The following is a 20,999-nucleotide window of genomic DNA, read 5'->3' on the forward strand; positions in this document are numbered from 1 at the left end:
AAGCTATTGCAGTCTACGCCATCTCCTTAAACAGCTGCTTGTAACTTCTGTATCAGTACAAGGGTAGTTAAAAGAAACAACAAGAAACCTAAGAGCAAGAAAATGTAGGGAAAGGTCATGCACAAGATACAAAAGTAGCAGAAACTGGAGAAAAACAGGAACTTCTAGCACTTCTGCCATTTGATCTTGCAGTCTTATGTCAAAGTCAGCTCCCAAAAAAGGAACACTAGAGCCAATTTCAAATAATCAAAAAGTCAACTTCTCCCTTCTGATCTAGGGAGACAGTTTCTGGACCTAGTTTACTCAAATAGAGTTAAGAGACTTTGTAAGCATGTTTCACTGAATATCTTAAACCACTGAAGCCATTCTGGACACATTGCACTGGTGCTATTTCTAAATTTGACTTGCTCACTTTTCTTCTCAGGCCATCTACATGGGAAGGTGTTTTGTCTCCAACAGCTGACCTATGGTAGCTATTTTCTGCTGTTAGAACAGTGGGAGCATGCATTTTGACAGGACACAAACTCCTCCACAAAGATAAGTATTCCAGTTTGGGTCAACAAATTGCCAACATTCAGTGTAGTTCTGATTCTCCAGGACATGACTGTCATTACTGTTACAATTTCGGAAATTTCAGTTGTCACTTGGGTACCAACACAGAAATGAATAGAAGAACCCCTACAAAGGAACCTGACTGCACATACTTTCAGCAATTCGCAGCTATGCCAATGTCTCCTTCTTAAATTAACAGGCAACAACAATCCTATGAAGGGTTCATGTATTTCACACTCAGTATCACTCATCTTTCCATCACATTACATATGCTCTGTTGACTAAATAATGTTTCTCTTATTCCAAACTTTCATCTCCACTTCTTCCAAGGATACTTTATTCCTAACTCAATTTGCTGAACCTCTGATTTAACCAGGCGTCATCTCTGTATCTCTGAGTACACTTCATGTTTTACAATCCTTATAAGTCATTCTCTCAGCTCAGTGTGAATAAGATACTAATGCCTTAAAGGACAAATTCACAATGAAGGAACCTCTTTTAGAATGTAATAAGTGATTACAAGGACATTTTGTACATCAGTCCAACACGTGCAAATTCAATTCCAAACCACGCTTCCAGATTCAACATATTGTCAGTACATTTACACAACAGGTCAGTTATTTGTGCTATATTCAGCATTCTTCCCTTCCCTCTACATACCAAAAACCATAGTTAACAATAATTTGATTATGGGCACATTTTTAAATGCATAGAACTATCTTATAGAATACACTGGATTTTTTTTTTTTTTTTTTACCTAATATACTAGGTATCTGAATTTAAAATATTTTTATGGTTTTAGAGTTTGTCTTTAGGTAAGATATGTAAAAGCATTTTCAATAACTACCTCTGACAATTTTCTATTACTTTAAATCCATAAAATGGGTCAAACCTGAAATTGAGAGAAGACAGCTTGCACAGCCTGTATGTAGAACACAAGGAAAAAAAAGTAACTTCAATTTGTTCTCTGCACAGACTTGTTTATTCAGAAGAAGGCTCTGAAATAAAATGCTTAGGAAAGCTGGCAAGCCTGCTGAATAATGAGTTGTTACTCTTTGAAGGCACATAACCTTAAAAATAAGACAATCTGAGTGTTTTAATGAGTGGAACTCTTATTTTTGAGAGAGTATTTTTGTTATTTTTTCTCCTGGGGTTGCCTGTTGCTCTTACATGGAATTTTCCTGCTGATTGGACTTTTTATTCTGCTGTGACACTGACACTCACATTTACATGATTGCTTTGGAGAGGAGCTGGATTTAGCATAAGAAAGAAACCATTTTTTCCTCTAGGGAGAGAGAAAAGGGAAGGACAGAGACAATATCATCAGAGCTACATTCTTGGTCAATTATTTTATATTCAGTCTCTATTCTATATTATGCTATATCTAATAAAAGATTGGATTGCTTCTGGTCTCAAGCCACTACAGATAAGTAAATAGATGAACAGGAACTCAGATATGCAAATAAACTATTTGTGTTTTAATCCTAACGTTCAACTGCAACAGTAACAACATACTGTTTTAATGTTGTCCATGATGCATCTTGTAACATATGTGTAGCCAAGGAAAACCATCATCAGGATTTGCTGTGTGGAGATCAGTCTTAAATGCAGGGCTCCTTAGTAAAGAGGAGAGACTGTAGAACTGCACACAGTTGGTTACTTTAGCAATTCACCACCTACCACGTGTTGTTTGACTTTGGATTACATGCTTGTAGAGTAAATAACTCCTAATGACGATACTCCACCAGGGAATAGTATAGAAGATGGTATATTTCAAGTAGTTCTATACAAACAGTTATACAGGTAATACAAAAGAGAAGATGGCTCACCTTTAAGATGACAAGGCTCGCAGAGGACTCCACATGGGAGGGATCTCCAAGAAGAGATCCTTCCCTGGTGGTGGTCAGCCCTTAAATGGGGTTTGAGAGAGGAGGAACTAGGCTCCACCCCTTCCACCCACACAGGTATATCACCTTCACCTGTGCCCCCATGGCTGACTTGGTGCTCACCTCGGGTGACCAATCAGTGGTTCAGGCCGTGATTCAGCAGTTCCCATACACTCCACCCCTTCACGACATGAACCACTGATCAAGTAACCATAAGGTGAGTTCCCCTTGATACAGAGACCCAATACATCGCGACGCTTACATAATTGCCCGTCGCAACGCATGCTGATGTAATCTGATATGAGTGATGATCGGCGCATCCGTCGAACTCTTCTTTGGGCCAGTGCTCGGTGGTATCTACTGGAAGCATGTAATCATACAGTGCAGGTCCATCTTACGTGTCATCAGTCCCGGTTAGACCATCACCAGATGCTTCACATGGTCTTATAACAACTCTGGAACACTGCAGTATTGTTTTGATTCCTTCTGGTGATTCATAGACTTATGGGGAGTAATACAAGTGTTTTAGAGGTACCAAGAGGGGAAGATCCGCTTTCCAGGGCAAGATACAGGCCGTATTCCTGTCTTGGGTTAACACTTCAGCTTGTACAGGGGCACGCCCTGGTCGCCTGTACCAGACCCTTTGACCCGATGTCTGTGGCTGTACGACTATATCAGGCACCAAAGGGGGTGTCCTGATCTGCCACAGAGACATGATAGGGGTCCCCTTAGCAATGAAGACTGGAGTGTTAACCATTATTTCAGTAGGCCATGTACCTATAACCGGAGGAGCTACCGAACCCCCCACCTCCAATAATCTCCCCCAAGGTGCAAGTAGGCCGCACCATCGTGGTCCTACCTGCACCTTCCAGGGCCATTTTATTCTATTGGTACCTGGTTCTAGGTCCTCAGGGGCAGGGAGCAGAAGGTTGTTCTCATTGCCAATCTGAGGTTTCACTTCATTATCGGTGCCCGTAATTTGGATCCTAAGTGGGGAGGCCCATATTGTTTGTAACATTTTCAAGGCACTGGGTCTGCCATCTCTAGGTCTTTCATTCAGGTCCCGCAGGGTCTCATGGAGTCTCTTTGTCCACCCCTGCAGGGACTGAGAGTCTGTCTTCAGGGCAGCCTTGAGAATACCATTGTAACGTTCGATAAGGCCTGCCCCCGTTGGATTATATGGCAGGTGGAATCGCCACTCAATATTATTTTCTTCTGCCCAGCGTTGTATCACTGCACCCGTGAAATGACTTCCTTGGTCACTCTCGATGACTTGCGGTGTCCCGTAGGCAGCCATCAACCTTGTGAGTGCCTTTATAGTGTATGCCTGGTTGGCTTTTGGTACTGGATAGGCCTGCATTAGCCCACTCGCGGTGTCGACACAGGTTAGGGCATATCTCGCCCCCTCAGACCGAGGGAGGGGCCCAATATAATCAACCTGCCACCTCTGTAGAGGATTGTGTCCTCTAGCAAGATGGGCTGTAGTTTCAGGCAACGACCTCGGTCTTATCTTAGAGCAGGCGTCACAGTCTCGGCATGCTTGAGCGATGTCCGATAGTTGTACGGGCAGTCCCCACGCTTTAGCGGCTGCCCACATGGTCTTCTGCCCAGCATGCCGCAGCTTTTGATGTAGCCAGTAAGCGATATTCTCAGATGGAGAGTTCTCAACCCATCTAACTCGGGCCAGTGTGTCGGCTTCATCATTTCCTGGTGACTGTAGGGGTTGATGACCAGAAACATGGTAGACACACACAGTTCTGTGTTTGACTGTATTCCATATGTCTAACCACATATCTTTGCCCCAGATCGGTCGGGAGTGGATAGTCCAATCCTGGGTGGCCCACTGTGCGATCCAAAGAGTGAGCCCCCGATACACAGCCCAACTATCTGTGCAAATATTCAGGATACCATCACCAGGTTCTTTGGTTATAACCATCCACACCGCCCGCAGCTCTGCCCACTGGCTGCTTTGACCATCCCCCTCTTCGAACCAGATTGTGTCTGTGGCAGGATGGTACGCTACTGCTCTCCACTTACTTGGGTTGCCCTTGCTGGACCCATCCGTGTACCAGGCATCTTCAGGAATAGGATATTTTCCTTCCTGGACGGGACTCTTCTGTGGTGGAGCAACCGAAGTTTGTTTTGGTGCATCACTATGATACGTTACTGGGCCAAGAATCTTCTGAAGCTCTTCTTTCAACGGTGAGGAAGATAGACTACTCCTCTGACTGAGATAGGCAACCCATCGTGCCACCGTCTGCGCCTGGGCCACCCCCGTCTTAGGAAGGTGGGTCAGATCTCTTACCCACCCCTGGATTGGCAATGTAGTCTTGACTATAACTTCGGCCGTTTGGGTTATTGGCTCTACCGCTTGTAATGCAGAATAGGCAGCCAATAACTGTTTTTCAATCATACTATATCTTTCCTCTGCTCCATGCCACACCTGAGACCAAAATCCAATGGGGGTCCGAACAGAACTCTGACGTTGCCACAGGCCCCAGCCAAAGCCATCTTGAGTTACGTGAACATCTAGCTCAGCTGGAAGGGTAGGATCAAATATACCCAGTGCCTGGGCTTGTTTAACTGCCTGTTTCGCCTGTTGAAAAGCATCCTGTTCTGTTCTCCCCCAGTCCCATAATTGGCCCTTTTTGGTAAGTCTATATAAAGGTCTCAGCAGCTGCGCCAAATGAGGTATAAAGGAACGCCAATATCCCAATATACCCAGGAATTCCTGCAGCTGCTTTGGTGTTGTAGGGACTGGAAATGCCTGAACCTTATCTATGACGGCATCAGGTAATACTTTGGTCTTTCCTGACCAGACTACCCCTAGAAATTTTACGGACAGTCCTGGACCTTGCACTTTTTGAGGATTGATAGCCCATCCTCTTTCACTTAGGTAGGCAGTTAATGAATCTGCTGCCTCCCCTACTGCTTCCAGTGAGTCGGATGTTAACAGGAGGTCATCAATATAGTGGTATAGGTTCACACTGTTTGGTTTCCTCCAATCAGCCAGGTCACGTGCCACCAAATTATGACAGTATGTTGGTGAGTGCACGTACCCCTGTGGCAAGACCTGAAAGGTCCACTGCCTGCCTCCCCACGTAAATGCAAATTGATCTTGTGATTCTTTAGCAATAGGTATGCTAAAAAACGCATTCGCTAAATCCAGGACACAATGGTAGGTTTTAATTTCCCTACTAAGAGTGTCCATTAAGGAGGCAATATTGGGTACGGCCGCATGGATGGGCGGCGTGACCTTATTCAGTTCCCTATAATCCACCGTCATTCTCCATGTTCCATCCGACTTCCGTACTGGCCATATGGGGGAATTATATGGGCTGTGTGCAGGCCTTATAATACCTACTTTCTCTAATTCCTGCACTGTTTTTGATATTTCTTCTTGTCCACCCGGGAGTCTGTACTGTCTTACATTAGTAATCCGGCGTGGTTTTGGCAAACAAATGGGCTCATGTTTCGCATGGCCCCTCAATATTGTCCGTATTGCCCGGATACTAATGTACCTCTGCCGTAGTCTGAACTCTCCCACAGTTGTCTGGAGAGCCAGACCCCATAGAATGTCTATGCCCAAGATATATTCTGGAATTGGGGCAATCGACACCTTATACTCCCGGGGCGGGAGACGCCCAACCCCCAATTTCAACCACGTCTGGGTGACTGGAATAGTCTGTCCCCCAAACCCACCAATCATCACTCTATTACCCTTAAATTTCGTTGGGTCTCCATATATAATCGATGTTTCTGCGCCAGTATCCACTAGAGCCATCACCTTCTGCACATTTGTCCTGGACCAGAATATTGTTAGTTCTACATAGGGCCTCCGGTCACAGCTAGAGGCCCTATGGGGACCAGAATTTTCCGTTAATCCATGAATTTTGCCAGATCTAAATCTTTTGCCACAGGTGGCTCAGGCACTGTAGCCTGTGACACCTGCGGATATTTTTTCCTTCTGTTCGGTATTATAAAGTCAGCCAAATTCCAGGTTGTTGTTGGTGTTTTTTCTATAATTCGTACTCCCGATTTTCTGGGAGCACTCTGAAATTTCTGATCATTTCTAAGCTGTTTCCACAGCTGTAACAAAACATGGTTGGGTTGCCCATCAATTTTGGTAAATGCAACCCCAGCCCGTATGAGATCATTAAACATAGTCCTCCGGGATACCCGTACGGGGCCTGATCGGGGCATCCGTGGAGCAGGCTTTTTAGTTCTAATAGGGAAGGCCTCAGCATCTTCCACTATACGAACATTACGCCTGGTTCTTACGCGCTCCGTCTCCCCTAAGTCTGCTACTAACTGGGCTGCCTGCTGTACGATGGCTTCTGATGCCACCAACGGATTTAATATGGAAACCAACATCCCATATAGGTGGGAGGGGGCCTGCTGTAGTATTAGATCTCTCATGCCCGCTGTAAATTTTTCCGTATCGGGGCTTTCAAAAGTGTCCGCATACAGAGCCTCCCTCATACCCAGTTCTCTGATATAGGTCTGGAGGTCCTCCATAGAGGACCACAAACCAGTATTAAGAGGGATATCGGTTTTATTGGGCCATGTTAAGCGGCATGCAGCCATCAACCAATCTATAATAGAATGGTTTTCCTCATTATAATGGACAGCTGCATATAATCTTTGTCTTAATGCCGGGTTTATCGTTATAGATGCTAATTTTGACATTTCTGTTCCATTTACTAAAACACTTTCAGCTCCTGCATCCCATAACCTTAGGAGCCATGATGGTATGCTTTCTCTTGGTTTCTGATGGAACCGTTGTACTAGGTCCATCAACTCATTAGCTGTGTATGGACGAGCGGTCACATGGAGGCAGGTTTCTGCAGGGGGCCATTGGTCAGGAGGCACCCCTGCTGGTCTATCCTGTACCTTCTTTGTTTTTTGAGTTATAATAGGCCGAATCTCGAATGGGTCCATCATAGATGGAGTTTCGAGATCTGCCTTAGAGATCTTTTCCCCTGTCATATCAGAGTCTTCTTCCTCTGATTTTGGGGTGTCTTCTACCAATATATTCCTTATTTGTCTTGTGGGGACATTTAGGCCAGGCTTTTTGGTTGTTAACGTACCCAGCTGTTGTTCCAGTTTCTCAATACGGTCTCGTAATAGCTGATTTTCAGTTTCCATATTAACATTTGCGACATCTAACTTGAGTATGGCCATTACTAATGGCCAGGCTACTGCAGAGGCAGCTAACCGCCGCTCCTTGGTAATAAGTATGTCTTTATCTAATCCTACAAAGTAGTCAGTCAAATAAGATGGAGAAGGAGCGGCAGTCCCTGGAACCCGCATGGGTCCCCATTTCTCAATAACGGATGCCAATCCATAGTAGGGTGACCCCATGAATCCTGGAATTAGACCAGGGATTATCTGTTCTAGGGGGGTAACGTTCTCCCCCTTGGCCCATTTAAATATACTCCAAATAAACGACATTATGGATTTAGTTAGAGCTGCCTGGCTCGCCAAATGTAGAGTAAATAACTCCTAATGACGATACTCCACCAGGGAATAGTATAGAAGATGGTATATTTCAAGTAGTTCTATACAAACAGTTATACAGGTAATACAAAAGAGAAGATGGCTCACCTTTAAGATGACAAGGCTCGCAGAGGACTCCACATGGGAGGGATCTCCAAGAAGAGATCCTTCCCTGGTGGTGGTCAGCCCTTAAATGGGGTTTGAGAGAGGAGGAACTAGGCTCCACCCCTTCCACCCACACAGGTATATCACCTTCACCTGTGCCCCCATGGCTGACTTGGTGCTCACCTCGGGTGACCAATCAGTGGTTCAGGCCGTGATTCAGCAGTTCCCATACAATGCTCTAAGGGTTAAAATAATGGACAAGATCCTTGCTAATGAGGCAGATTGTGCAACATCAAATCATTTGCAGTTTTCAAACTGCTTCCTTTGTTAATCTTACAGTACTCTGTACAATGTTTTGAGAAACTGAAATATACCTGTATTATAGCACAAGGAGCTTCATGGGCAAAGCAGGACTCCACAGAAAAAGGACAGTAAATAGTGAGAGCAGATGGCAGTTGGAGAGAGAGCAGCATCAGGAGGGTAAGGGGACTTCAAATATAATTTTTTACAGACTACTTAACCAAATTATTAATAATTCTAACGTATTCATTCAGTGTATTTAATTAGAAAACCACATTTAGCTAAGAAAGAAAAATATCTACTTAGTCTCTCTATGAGAAGTAGCGACAGTGTCATCTAACTTAAGCAAATATTCTAGAGTTCCTATAGAAAAATGGGTGGGAATTCCCACCGTTCCTTTTTTTTCTTTTCTTTTTTTTTTAATTGAATGGACGACATTTTAGGCTGACATTAAAATCTAATCACCTAACTACAAGGAATGAGTGATTTTATGGGTTTTGCATCTTGTTGATTACAAAGTTTTCTGATTATTTCACAAAATTATGAAATAATGGACCCTTTCTGTTGTACCTGCTGCAGTATTGGTTTTGCTGCTACATAGAAACAACATTTCCCATATTCAACTATCATCTGCAAAAGCTTTAAAGGGCATTTAATGACATAAAACATCATTATCATAATAAGATAATATGCAAAAATATTGAGCAATTTAGTATCAGAGTTTCTTGAAATTAATTTTAATAAACTTACATTTGTGCTATGTAAACATCTAAGGGCCCAGAAGCTTGTCTGTCTGAGCAACCAACTCTACCTAAAAGCAGTGTGAACACTCCATTCTACTGAGGCTCCCCTGAAGACTGAATTATTTTGAAGAGAATCCTAGTAGCCTCATAAAAGACTACAGAATTACTACAAGGATTGGGGCAGATTAGTTAGAATTAATTCACCTCACAGAACTATTGCTTTCCTTTTCTAAACAGTAAATTTAGACCTGGCTTAAGGTGTTATAGCCATCTCCCCATTCAGAATGGAGTTTCTGTTACAAAATCTAACTCCTGTTACATCACATTTAATTTCTCTTTAGTGGAGAGGAGAACACTATAGGAAACAAGCCTTTATTTCTCCCTTCTCTGATCTCTATGGTTGGCTTATGAGATTTTTAAAGGCTTATGAGATTTTTCAAAGCAAGTTCAGGCTGTTAACCCCCTGCATCAATTCAGAAATTGTGTCATGGATATACAGGAAAAAAAATAGAATATCTCCCTATTTTCTATCTAGGAGATACATTGATCCAAATAGTAATGAAACAGTTTGGTTTTAAGCCCCTTATTTATACTCTGAGTTTATCTACTTTCCACTTTCAATCATTGGATTTTAGGTACTTTTTTCTGTAACTAAGGATCCTCTACTACTCAGCTGTTTTCCTCCTATATCGTTATTTATAATTATGACCAAGTCAACTCATTATCTTTTCTATGAAGCTAAATGGAAAATTTGTGCATCAAAAAGGCAGATTGTGACAGAAAAATGAACATTTTTTCCTTCAGAATAGAAGAACCTATCTTGCCAAATTAAATCCAGAGAAGGATCACTTTATACCCCTCATCTTGCAGAGTGCTATAACCAAACTAAACTCCTTAATAGCTCAAGTTTGGGCTTATCACTGCTACCTAAAGCTATTTCTATATTCACTATGTCCCAGCAGTGTCCAGCACACTCAGTACAGAGGCAGAGCAAGTTCACGTTCTGCCCTGCAAACTACAACATAAAGTACCCAATCTACAACAGTAGCAGAAATTTCTACAATTTCATCTGAAAAGAAAAGGAAGCCATTCTTAGTCTTGTAAAGATTCTGAATAAAATAAACTTCTGTAACAACATAACAAGCTACTTCACTTCCAGTAGTTCTTCTAGCCCTTTTCACTAATTCATATGTTTCAGAGCAGAACCAGTATGTAATTGCCAGCAGATGACAACACCTCTTTGCCACATTTCTTTTATACACTTACAGCAAAATTCAGAGAGGTGATATTAGAAAGATGAAAGCCAGTTCACCCAAATGAGACTTTTGAAAAGTAACTAAGCAGCCATGAGTTCAGTTAGAAATACTACCAGGGAACCCATACAAAAAGAAAGGAAAGAATGCAAATGAAAAGAAACACTACACATAACTATATATACACACCACACCAGTGGAAGCTAGCTGGAAAGTGTTTTCTTAAGAAATGAAAAAACTTGTCAAAACTCTAAAATATATGTCCTGACTGAATTTCAAGTGGAAAAAAAAAAACAGAAGGCTCACTGGCACCTTAGCAGCATTCTGCACTGCTACCACATTAAAAGTTGAGTCCCACTGAGCAATTTTTGCAAAATGAAGGGTATGCTTCTTCTATATTTAATGAGAATAAATAAATACGGCAAGGATATCTTTATTATATTGTGCGTGCTGTTTCATACAGAGTAAAAAAAAAAGCATGGAGGTAAGCATGAGTTCATAGCAGCAGCATGTAACACCTCCTATCACTACCACCTAGATCAGTCACCTACACAACTGGTAATTTAGAGGCATCAAACAGTGCTATTAATTATGTAAATATCAGTGGTTAACCAGATCATTCTACAGTAGTTTTAGGGCACTTCCACTTCACATGACTGCAGTGTCCTATCTCTGGAAAGATGGTTCCTTTAGACATGGTTCCTTCCAACACCTCACTGTTGACTCCTGACAGTCAGTCTCTGTCCCATTTTCCTTTTCCCCTGCTCCTACTAGCAGATAGACCACTGCCAAGTTTGATTTGAGTATTCACACCTAGACTGAGGAGCTAGTCCAGTTTCTGGTAAACACACAAAATGGGCAGCAGAGATGAGCCATTGTAGCCCATGGTTCCATTCATATTTTCTGACATTTTATTCAGAACAAAGATTCCTGCATTGCCAAGCAGACACTGAAGTGTTACAGACATTTGGTGTATGTTAATTTTTCATGCTGTACAACCTTTATTTTAATTTGCATGGCCACCCCAGTTTTTTGATGCCTCTTGTACTAGGGGCCTAAAACTGGACACAGTATCTGGATACAGCTTAGAGTCCATCTCCATGCTGTCCCGATGCTGCTTCCCTCAGAGCTGCCAAGGGCTCCATGGGCCCAGTCCTACAACGAGCAGGGTATCTAGTATAGAGCAGAACCATTTATCTGCACTACACTTCTCCCTGGAACAGGAAGTCCCTACACTGATGTTTTGGCAGACTCAGCCCTGCACTTTTTTGCAGCCTTTTTTTCCCCCTTATTTTTTGATAATCAAAATTATTGATAACACTGCACGGCAGAGAAGACTCACAATGCTGTTACTAAATGGAGTAGGACTTGATGATGCTTATGTGTCTCTTCCAACTTTGGATATTTCATGCTTCTATGCTGCTTGACTCAAAGGACTGATATTCCCACAGGAAAAGCTCATCTTGATTAAACAGATTTTCACTGAAAAACCTAGCAATGAAAAAGACTCTCAGCAGAGGTACCAATGTAACATCCAACCCTATCTAGATGGAGGTAGGTAGTCTCAGATAGTTCAATTGTCCTCCCGTGTAATTTTAAGTGAAGAAAATAAGAAGGCAGACAACTTCCATAGTTGCTTTCTGTTTCAGAAAATGTACTGTATGGGCTTAATACTTTACTACTTTGGAGTGCCATCGTTTTATAAATGCCCAAGCAACCGATGATCGATAGTTGCAGAAAAGTCTTACAAAGTTAAATGCACTACTGAACATCATGTCTCATACAAAACAGGTACTACTTTTCAAACTGAGACTTCCAAGTAATATGATTCCTGGAGTTACACACTCCAAGTATTAACTAAAAGAAATGGAGTTATTCCAAGTTTCTAGCTATAAGTTCCTTAAACCTGACAGCACTTAACCATGAAAACAACTTATTAATTTAGAAAACACAAATTTCAACAGCTCTTTGATCACAGAGAAATACTACACTTCCGTTTTCCTTTTATATATCCCATTATGTATCTACTTGTTTGGTTTTTGTGAGGATTTTGGTTGTTGTTTTTTATTGTTTTTGCTGTTATTAAATGCAGAACAAGCTTTTACAGCCCTGTATAGCAAAATATTTCCTTTGGCTCACATAGCTTTTTTGGCAGTAAAAGTTTCCCACCTTTTTGTTGATATAAGGATTCTGCAATAATACAGTTATTTGAAAAGGAAAATTGGACTGCTTTGTGTCATATATAGTATTTGTATATCTGAACTTCAAAGTCTGTAAAATCATTCCCTAAAAATAACGATTTTCTGCTTTCCTTCTTTATTGAAGTTGGAAAAGAAAAACATAACTCTCGTGTCAGTACAAAATATAAGGAGAGAAAGAAAAAACAGTTATATTACTTCCTTCAAAAAGCTATGTTTAAACATATAACAATATTTTTATACATCTAGGTAGAGCAAGAGTAGCTAAATTTTTAGGGTATATACATTCCGAAGACTAAATATTTCAAAACAAATTCTCATTCTGTTTAAGTAAAAATCTTTTAGAAATCCATCCACCATACCATTCTACATAAAACTAGAGATTTTGTCCCAGCAATCATCTGAGTCTATAGTTCGTCACAATACAAAAAGTTCAGATGAACTTTAAAACCTTTAAAATGTTATCTACAAGCATAAAACATGCTAAATTATTATCTCTGTCAAGAGTCAAATAACCCTTTATTTTGAACAATTAAATAATGTGCAAAACAGCAGCCTAATAAATCACCTTCAACTGTGTAAGAATTGACTTCCAGGTGAAAGTACTACCGAAGGGTAGTAGTTCAGAATACCATGCTCCATTAACATGCTTCAAATGATAAAACCTTCTGACAATAGCTTGGAGAATTACACTTGGAGATTACTCCTCCCCAGGCCATTGAGATACGTATCCACAGCAACATCCCATGTATAGCCACATTTCCTGTGGACATTTAAGCTGCTTTACAAAACTGCAGCACTATGTAAGCAATGGACTATCGGAAGCTTCAAAGTTTACTTTCAAAGTCATCCTGCAGCCACAGAGCATAACTGTCAGATCTTTTATGAAGTGCTGGCTTACAAACAAATTAAAGACATTCTAGCTGTTAGTACATTTGGTCACGGATTTTTTGTCAAATATTTTTAGAGAATGGACATTTTAAGATTGTCGGTCCAAAGATGACAGTGATTTTTTTGGCTTGGTGCTAAAGTCACAAGATAAATGATATAGTTTGGTTTTCAGCAGGCATTTTACTCTGAAATATTTTTAATTCGTTAAAGTACATCTGCATTCTTCCTCTGAAATAAGGGCATAAAGGGGTTCTATAAATACTGTCCACATTTCAAAGACACAAATCCAGCAAGTCTATTGTCTACATAACATGATTTTTTTTCCTTAAATCTTTGACTTGGGCTTGTCTCAGGAAACAAAACTTAAACTTTGTTTTCACATGTGCCACCCACAGTAAAGATCAATAGGGTTAAGGTAGCTTCATTTTCATTTGTATGTTCTAATGAAACCAACTGTTCCTCTATACGCAAGGCAGTAATTAATTTTTGTAGCTTTAGAAGTATTATAAAATTCAGCTAATGTTCTTACAAAGATTTAGCTACATAATGAGATACAGTAGGAGTAAATACAAAAGTACTGCTCTGCACGACTGCCCTTTTCAGGGTTTTAGTGTGCATTTAAGCTTGGGTTGTCTTCCATCAATTAGAGAGCAGTTATATTCCATTCAAAATAAAAATACCTATACATAACTATTTGCTATCATTCCAGTATTGCTTAGTGACAGACTGATCACAGCACAGTAACAGTTACCTAAGTTGAAAGCTGGCAAAACTGTATCCTATCTGGAGCTCCTCCATTACAACTACCTAGTTCTGTGATGCTTACCTAAAGCTGACCGTAATTTCAGCATACCAGTGACTGAACCACTGTCTGAACCACTGCCAGCTTTTGGTAAACATCACAGAATTGGACAGTTTTATTCTACCATTCTACACTGTTCTTTTCTTATCACTAACCTGTTTACCTCAGTCCAATTAACATTATAGTTGAATTGTACAGTTCTTGAGCAAATCATCATCTTTTCGCTTTTTATTTGTATACCCCTTGCAAGACCAAGGGCTTTCCTATGAATAAAGGCCCTATATGCGTAAGGAATACAAGCAAATAAAGCTATTCACAGAATTCAACAAGCAAGGCACCAAGAACTGATTTGAATACTTGGTTCAACTATGACTGACTGAAGTTCTAAGGTGATCAGACCTACATCTTACAATAAAAGTGTCTTTACTTCACTCCAAAGATGAAATCATGAATACTTCTGCCTTGTTCAAAATAGGCACATAGTCTGGATAAGATATTTTACTAACATTCCACAAGTCATTGTTGTTTATTATAGTGTTATCACACACAGAGCCATTTGTTAAAAAAGAATTAATTCTGATTATTCTGTAATGTATAACTGGGTCAAAAAGCACTGGCAAAGATGCACTGCAGTTCATTACTGTGTTACAGGAAATTAAGCCTCTTTCCTGGTTATATCAAAGAACATTGGATGTGATGTCCGAGAGCTTACTTGTGTAGCTTTCATCAACTTGAACATATGTTTGTTTCCTAGCTGCTGTTGTTAAATTTTATAACAATGTTTTTCATTAAAAATTGGCAAAAATAAAAAAACATTTTACCTGGATTCTTCTGCACAGTTCTGACTGCTGGAATATTCTGCTAAGATGACTAACTTTACAAGAACATGAGGATTGTTCTGCATAATATTAGTGGATTGTGGTTTATTATATACATCTAGACATAAAACTGAAAATGATCAAGTTATGAGGGCTTGCAAAATTACCAGATAGTCACAACTCTGTGCATCCATCTATGGGTCCAATTAATGAAACATCGACATAGATGAATGAAAATAATATATTCTGTTTTACAATAGGAATAAACTAAGAATAAGATCCTGTACAGAAGAACTTTCACAACCTTCCTGCCTTTGTTTCTGAGTCATAACTTCCTCCACCATCAAGCTAACATGTCAGTAGGGTCATGTGGTAAAATGAATGCGTGGCAGAAGAACTACAAAACAATTAAAAAAAACCAGAAACAATACAACTGAAGAGTCCTTTGTACAGTTGATACTGGTATTACCTCAAGTTCATAGACTTAGAATCTCATAATGCAATTCTCTTCCAAACAAACTAGTTCCAGTAAAACACAGTCATGTTTTCTGACAGCAGCTTTCAAAGGGGCTGTTAACTTCATTTATATGCATTTGAAGACTTATTTTCTGTTGAATCTCCATAAATTGACTGTTGAAGTCATTATAGTTCCTGAGTTCATTTTAACTACAATATCAGACCCAAAAGTAATGTTACTTGCCCCAGAAATCACCATCACTTTGTTAGAAATAATGATTTCATGACTTCATCCTCACATCTTATTTCTATGACTACAGCTAAAAATTTTTTTAAATTACAGTAGCTTTTATTTTTGTGGCAGGTATCACAGGTACATTATTAACATTGTCTCTGATTCACAGTCTTGCTAAAAGTATCTAATTTATCATCTTGTCCAGCAATTCCTTCCATACTTGAAATCATATTAAGCAAGGTATGCAGAAATCTTTTCTCTCTTGAACTCATTATCCACAGACAAGTTCTTTGCTCTGGAGTGTTCTACCAGAACACATTTGCAACATACACAACATAGGATATTACTGCATCAGCATATCCTGGCAACATCATTTGGACAGGCCCTTCAGTGCAAAAATCAGTCCTGATTTGCATCTGATACCTCTATCCTGAGGCTTCAGAAAATTCCTCTTTCCTCAGTCCCCTGACACCCAGTCTAGTCATCCTTCTGTTATTTGGTTTGGATAGCCTCTTTCCACTTAAAGCAAAACACGAAATATTTTTCCTTGAATACTAATCCTTTCTTTTTTTCAGTTGATGCTGCTATTATTGCAAGCTCACATATTTATTGCATTTTAGAACCTTCTGCTTACCTACATACTAATTCCTACTTCAGGATATAACAGTACTCTTGGTTTTATTTGAAAACATTCAGCAAATCAGAAATTCTTTCCCATGTGCAAACATTCCCAATGCTTTAGACAACTCAGAACACCAAAGACTGATTCGTACTCCAAAGCAAGTCCTTTGAGTATACAGGAAATCCAAGGAGCACACACCTTTGTGCATTACAGTACAGTGCAGAGATTTTTGGCCTACAGAAGTCAGAACCTGCAGATTCCCTTTTAGCTCTCTAGGGAGTCCTAATAATTTCAGATGCAATTGTCCATATTTCAATTTCTTGGAGGAATGGATTCTTCACAGGTAGAAATAAACCTTGATTTAACATTTACACCTGTGAAGATATTTCTACATTTCATACTGGCACATCAAGCTCCAAAATTATTTATTCTTGCCACAATGCACTTCTACATTACCAGATATTATTAGTGCTACATGGATGATATGGCACCTCCCTTGTATGAGCTTTTCATTAGCTTGAAATAACTTTCCAAAACAATCATTTCTAGGCTAGTATTTTTCACACTTGTTCTCAGACCTAACTTTACCAACTCCACCACTTCCCGTTTGAAGAGACTGTACTCAGTTTTTGAGGAGCAGGCAGTCAAACATACCCTGATATGGCTGTTTTTCTAAACAGTCACCAATTACCACCTAATTGCCATTCTCATTTCTTATTCTTCCCTTATGATAACTACTGAAATAGCACTTTTCTTTAGAAATCCCTCATGAAGCTTGCATCCTCTCTAGTTAAAATTAAGATAGTTAGAGGATATTTTGACCACACTCACTGTCTGAATTTCTAAAATAATCTCAATATCTGTACTGAATTATTTGTAAGTTTATGTACTATACATATGGACTGATATACTCCCTCTATTGTATAATTTTATTTAATGGAACAGTAAGTGTATTATCTCAATTGTTACTATATCTTAAGTTCTTGAAATAGATGTTAACACTGTATTTTAAATCTATAAAAGCTAGAAAACCAGTCAAAATTTCCAAACAACATGCTATTTTCTAAGTAAATATAGCACAAGATATCATCATATTAACATAGCACCATACAGTCTCATAGTCAATAAAACATCTAACAATAATGCAGTTTAAGGACACAGCTTACTCACTCTGAAATACAGTAAATCAAGATAGAAGAAGTGAAAAATCTGTTTTATGCAAACCTTATTTGTGCCACTCGCCAGCCTGTGTTATGCACTCTTCAGAAATCACCGAGCCTCCTGTGAACAACAGAAGATTGAGAATAAATCCTAAACAGAATAAGCCACAGATTTTATAATAAAAATTGTTTAGTCTTCCTTTATGATAAAATTTTAGGTAATTCACTGTAACTAGACTGACAAATTTAGTACTGGTTATAAAGCTTCTAAAGCATATCCAACACTTTCTTATCCAAACAGAATTTTCAATTGATACAGAAATATAAAAATCCTCTTTTTAATGTATTTCAGTCAAATGCTCAATACAGTGATTTCTAATCTCTCAGCTTCCTAGTATTATTCTTCATAGAACAGAAATAATTCATTACACAAAGAGCCACATTGACATATAAGCCCTGTATGTTTCAGTAAATAAAACAAGGGGATTTGACAACTGTCTATAACTAAGATAAATAAAAAAGACAATAAGTTAGATACTTCCATTCATTTCACACAATATTGTGCTGTTTATTTAAATAAGATGAACTCCACTGCTTAGCAGACTGCCTTTCAATAGTAATTTAGAGAGAAGTTTCCAAAAGCATGAAATGCTATTTGGAATTCGCTTAATTCATTTTCAGAAAGTTGTGGACTTGATCCTGCTTCGCTTCAGTCAGCAGTGAAGTTCCCATCAGTGAAACAGAACAGGTTCATATGTGCAGAGACTAGCTGCTATTTCAGCCTTTCACAGCCAGATCTCTTCTCTTTTTTTTTTTAATTATTGTTTTTGTTACTGTTTTTTTGGACATGACTTACATGCTTGCAGTGAAATGAAAATGTTACAAAAATATACCCTTTAAATATGCACATATGACAATTTACAATATAAAAAAAACAAAACAAGATACTTGCAAAGAAAGGCAAAGGAAGTTTTAACACTGAAGATCTGAACACAAAATACACGGCAGTTACCATTCAGCTCTAAGGTACTTCTCAGATTGTTTATAAGTAAAACACCAAAATGTTGAATGAATAGTTCACAGTAGTTTCTAGATACAAAGAAATACGTTTGATCAATCAAGGTTGAATGATTGAACTCAGAATATTGTTTAACTGCTGCAAAAGTGAGGAAAATGTTATCAAGAGTTAAATCCTACCAAACAACCAAATATATTATCAAGATATATAGTTATATATATAAGATATATATTAGTTATATATATAACCAAAGATAAATAGTAAATAAATCACTGTGATCTCGCTCTTGAAGACACGCAACTGAATATTTAAAAGGTATTGCTTGCTAGGGAATAACTGGCTTTTAAGTGAACTGTTATAGCAACATATCCACAGATCAAAGAGTGACTCTAGCATTATAGCTACAAATTCATTTACAATAATTAGGCAGTAAAAAAATAATAATCAGTCTTACACTCAGTAACTCTGAACAGCACACAGTAAAGGATCAATTCCATCTAAAGGCAACAGCAGCATACACCATATCACCTGATCCAAAGTAGTGACCTTCTTGATTCAAATGCAAAATATCTTTTCCTACTGCAGATGGGATTTACAAGGAAAATGTTCAATAGAAAGATGACATTTTCAGAGGGGCAGAAATGATTTGTCAGTGCCTTATTACACCTTGGATTTCAATTAGCTTTGAGATAGAACAGCAAAATTCCAGCATTAAGACTGCAGCCAGTTCTTTGATTCTTACACCATTACATCTGGCTTTTTTTTTTCCCCATTTCCAATGAGATTTTGTAAGGTTCCCCAAAGAAGAAAAATAGAGGGAAATAACATTTCAGTCATTTTAATGCCAGTTATACGATGCACTTAGTGATGTCTGTCTGATAACTCTGCACTAGGAGATAAGGGTGACATCATTTACATTTTTTCCTAGCGTAAAAGTGCTGAATCCCTTGAACCGTAAGTGTCCCATCAGTTCTTCTACCCTCCTGTCCCACCTCCTATTATTAACGCTGCAGATCTGCTCTGACGCTTTTGATCCTCTTCTATGAGAAGTAATTTCCCTTCTCAATGGATGTAAGTATGAAATTTGCTGTAGTACATTTCATGAGTTCAAACATTGGCCCATATAAATTTCCATCACAGAAGGCAGAAGGTTACCATTTAGCCACAGAAACGTGAGGATTTCCAGACATTAAAACAATATAAGTGAACATCTTAATTTACATAAGAAACACCACATAACATTTACATGCTGGTTTTTTTTTAAATCACAGAACTAGGACGGACAATTCTTAACAATTGCTTGAATATCTGTGCAACCCTATTCGGTGTTAACTTCCATAAAACCCTAGATAACATTTGTCATCCTTTCTTTATATGTGTGGCATGCGGATACACCAGCCAGCTTGGGAAATGTAAGAGGATGGAAGACTCGGATCATACAGGTTAAGAATTAGCTGTTGATTTCTTCATTAGTAAAGAAGTTATAATCTACATCATATAAACATGATTTCAGTAACATTCAAAATTACATGCTGTACCTTTCATTCTAAAAGCATCCTTTCAAATATCAGTTCACATCACCGCAAGAAATACTATTACTGAAATGATTACTTTTCTACCTTAAGAAACTGAGAATAAGAGGAACTAAAGACTTGCCAGTAACAGAGGGATCAGTAGCAAAAGCTACTGCTGACAAAAAACTTCTCTCCATCTTGATGTAAAAACACCATAATTTAAGACGCCCCCGAGATGAAGAACTAAATTTGGAAAAATGGTTAATTTTAGAATGAGTTTTTATCAGACAAAATTCCTTTTGTGAGGAAGGAATTACACAAGATGATTGACTTATCAGTAAATATAAAACCATAATATCTAGTGGCTCTCCATTTACACTACTTCATCTTATCACATATCTGTAGACACAGGCAATGGAGTGAGAAAGCATTCATAGTGGACGTCCTTCCTAATTTCTGAGCAGCAGCCACATATTGAAAAATGAACAACAAGATACAATGCCACATGACTACACTGAAACAAAACACGTGTTCCCTGAGTATTGCTTAAATATTGCATACTTCCACTGATCTTCCAAACAGCTGTAAGATAGGATAAAAACCTATATGTATACCTGTAAATGTATACTAGAGCTTGCCAGTATTACTACACAATACTAAAAAATGCAAAATACAAACAAAATATACTTACAAAAATAATTTTAATGTCATTAAAATTAAATGAAATTTAAATTCCTTAAAAATATTTTTCTGCAAGTTTGAAGTAGCTGAAGAATTGACTTTAGTTCTTCCCAGAGAAGAAGAGTTTGACTGTAAACCACTAACGCTACAAAAGATCCCAAACCACAGTTTCACGTGACAGCATTTCCTGCCAAGGCCAACTTGCACGTTTTTTCCTTTGGTACTCATAGCATTACACAAACCTTGACATAGAAAGGACATCCACA

Source organism: Cyrtonyx montezumae, unplaced genomic scaffold (assembly GCF_038088225.1).
Source record: "Cyrtonyx montezumae isolate F1298 unplaced genomic scaffold, pur_monq_1.0 scaffold_7, whole genome shotgun sequence".
Classification (NCBI taxonomy): domain Eukaryota; kingdom Metazoa; phylum Chordata; class Aves; order Galliformes; family Odontophoridae; genus Cyrtonyx; species Cyrtonyx montezumae.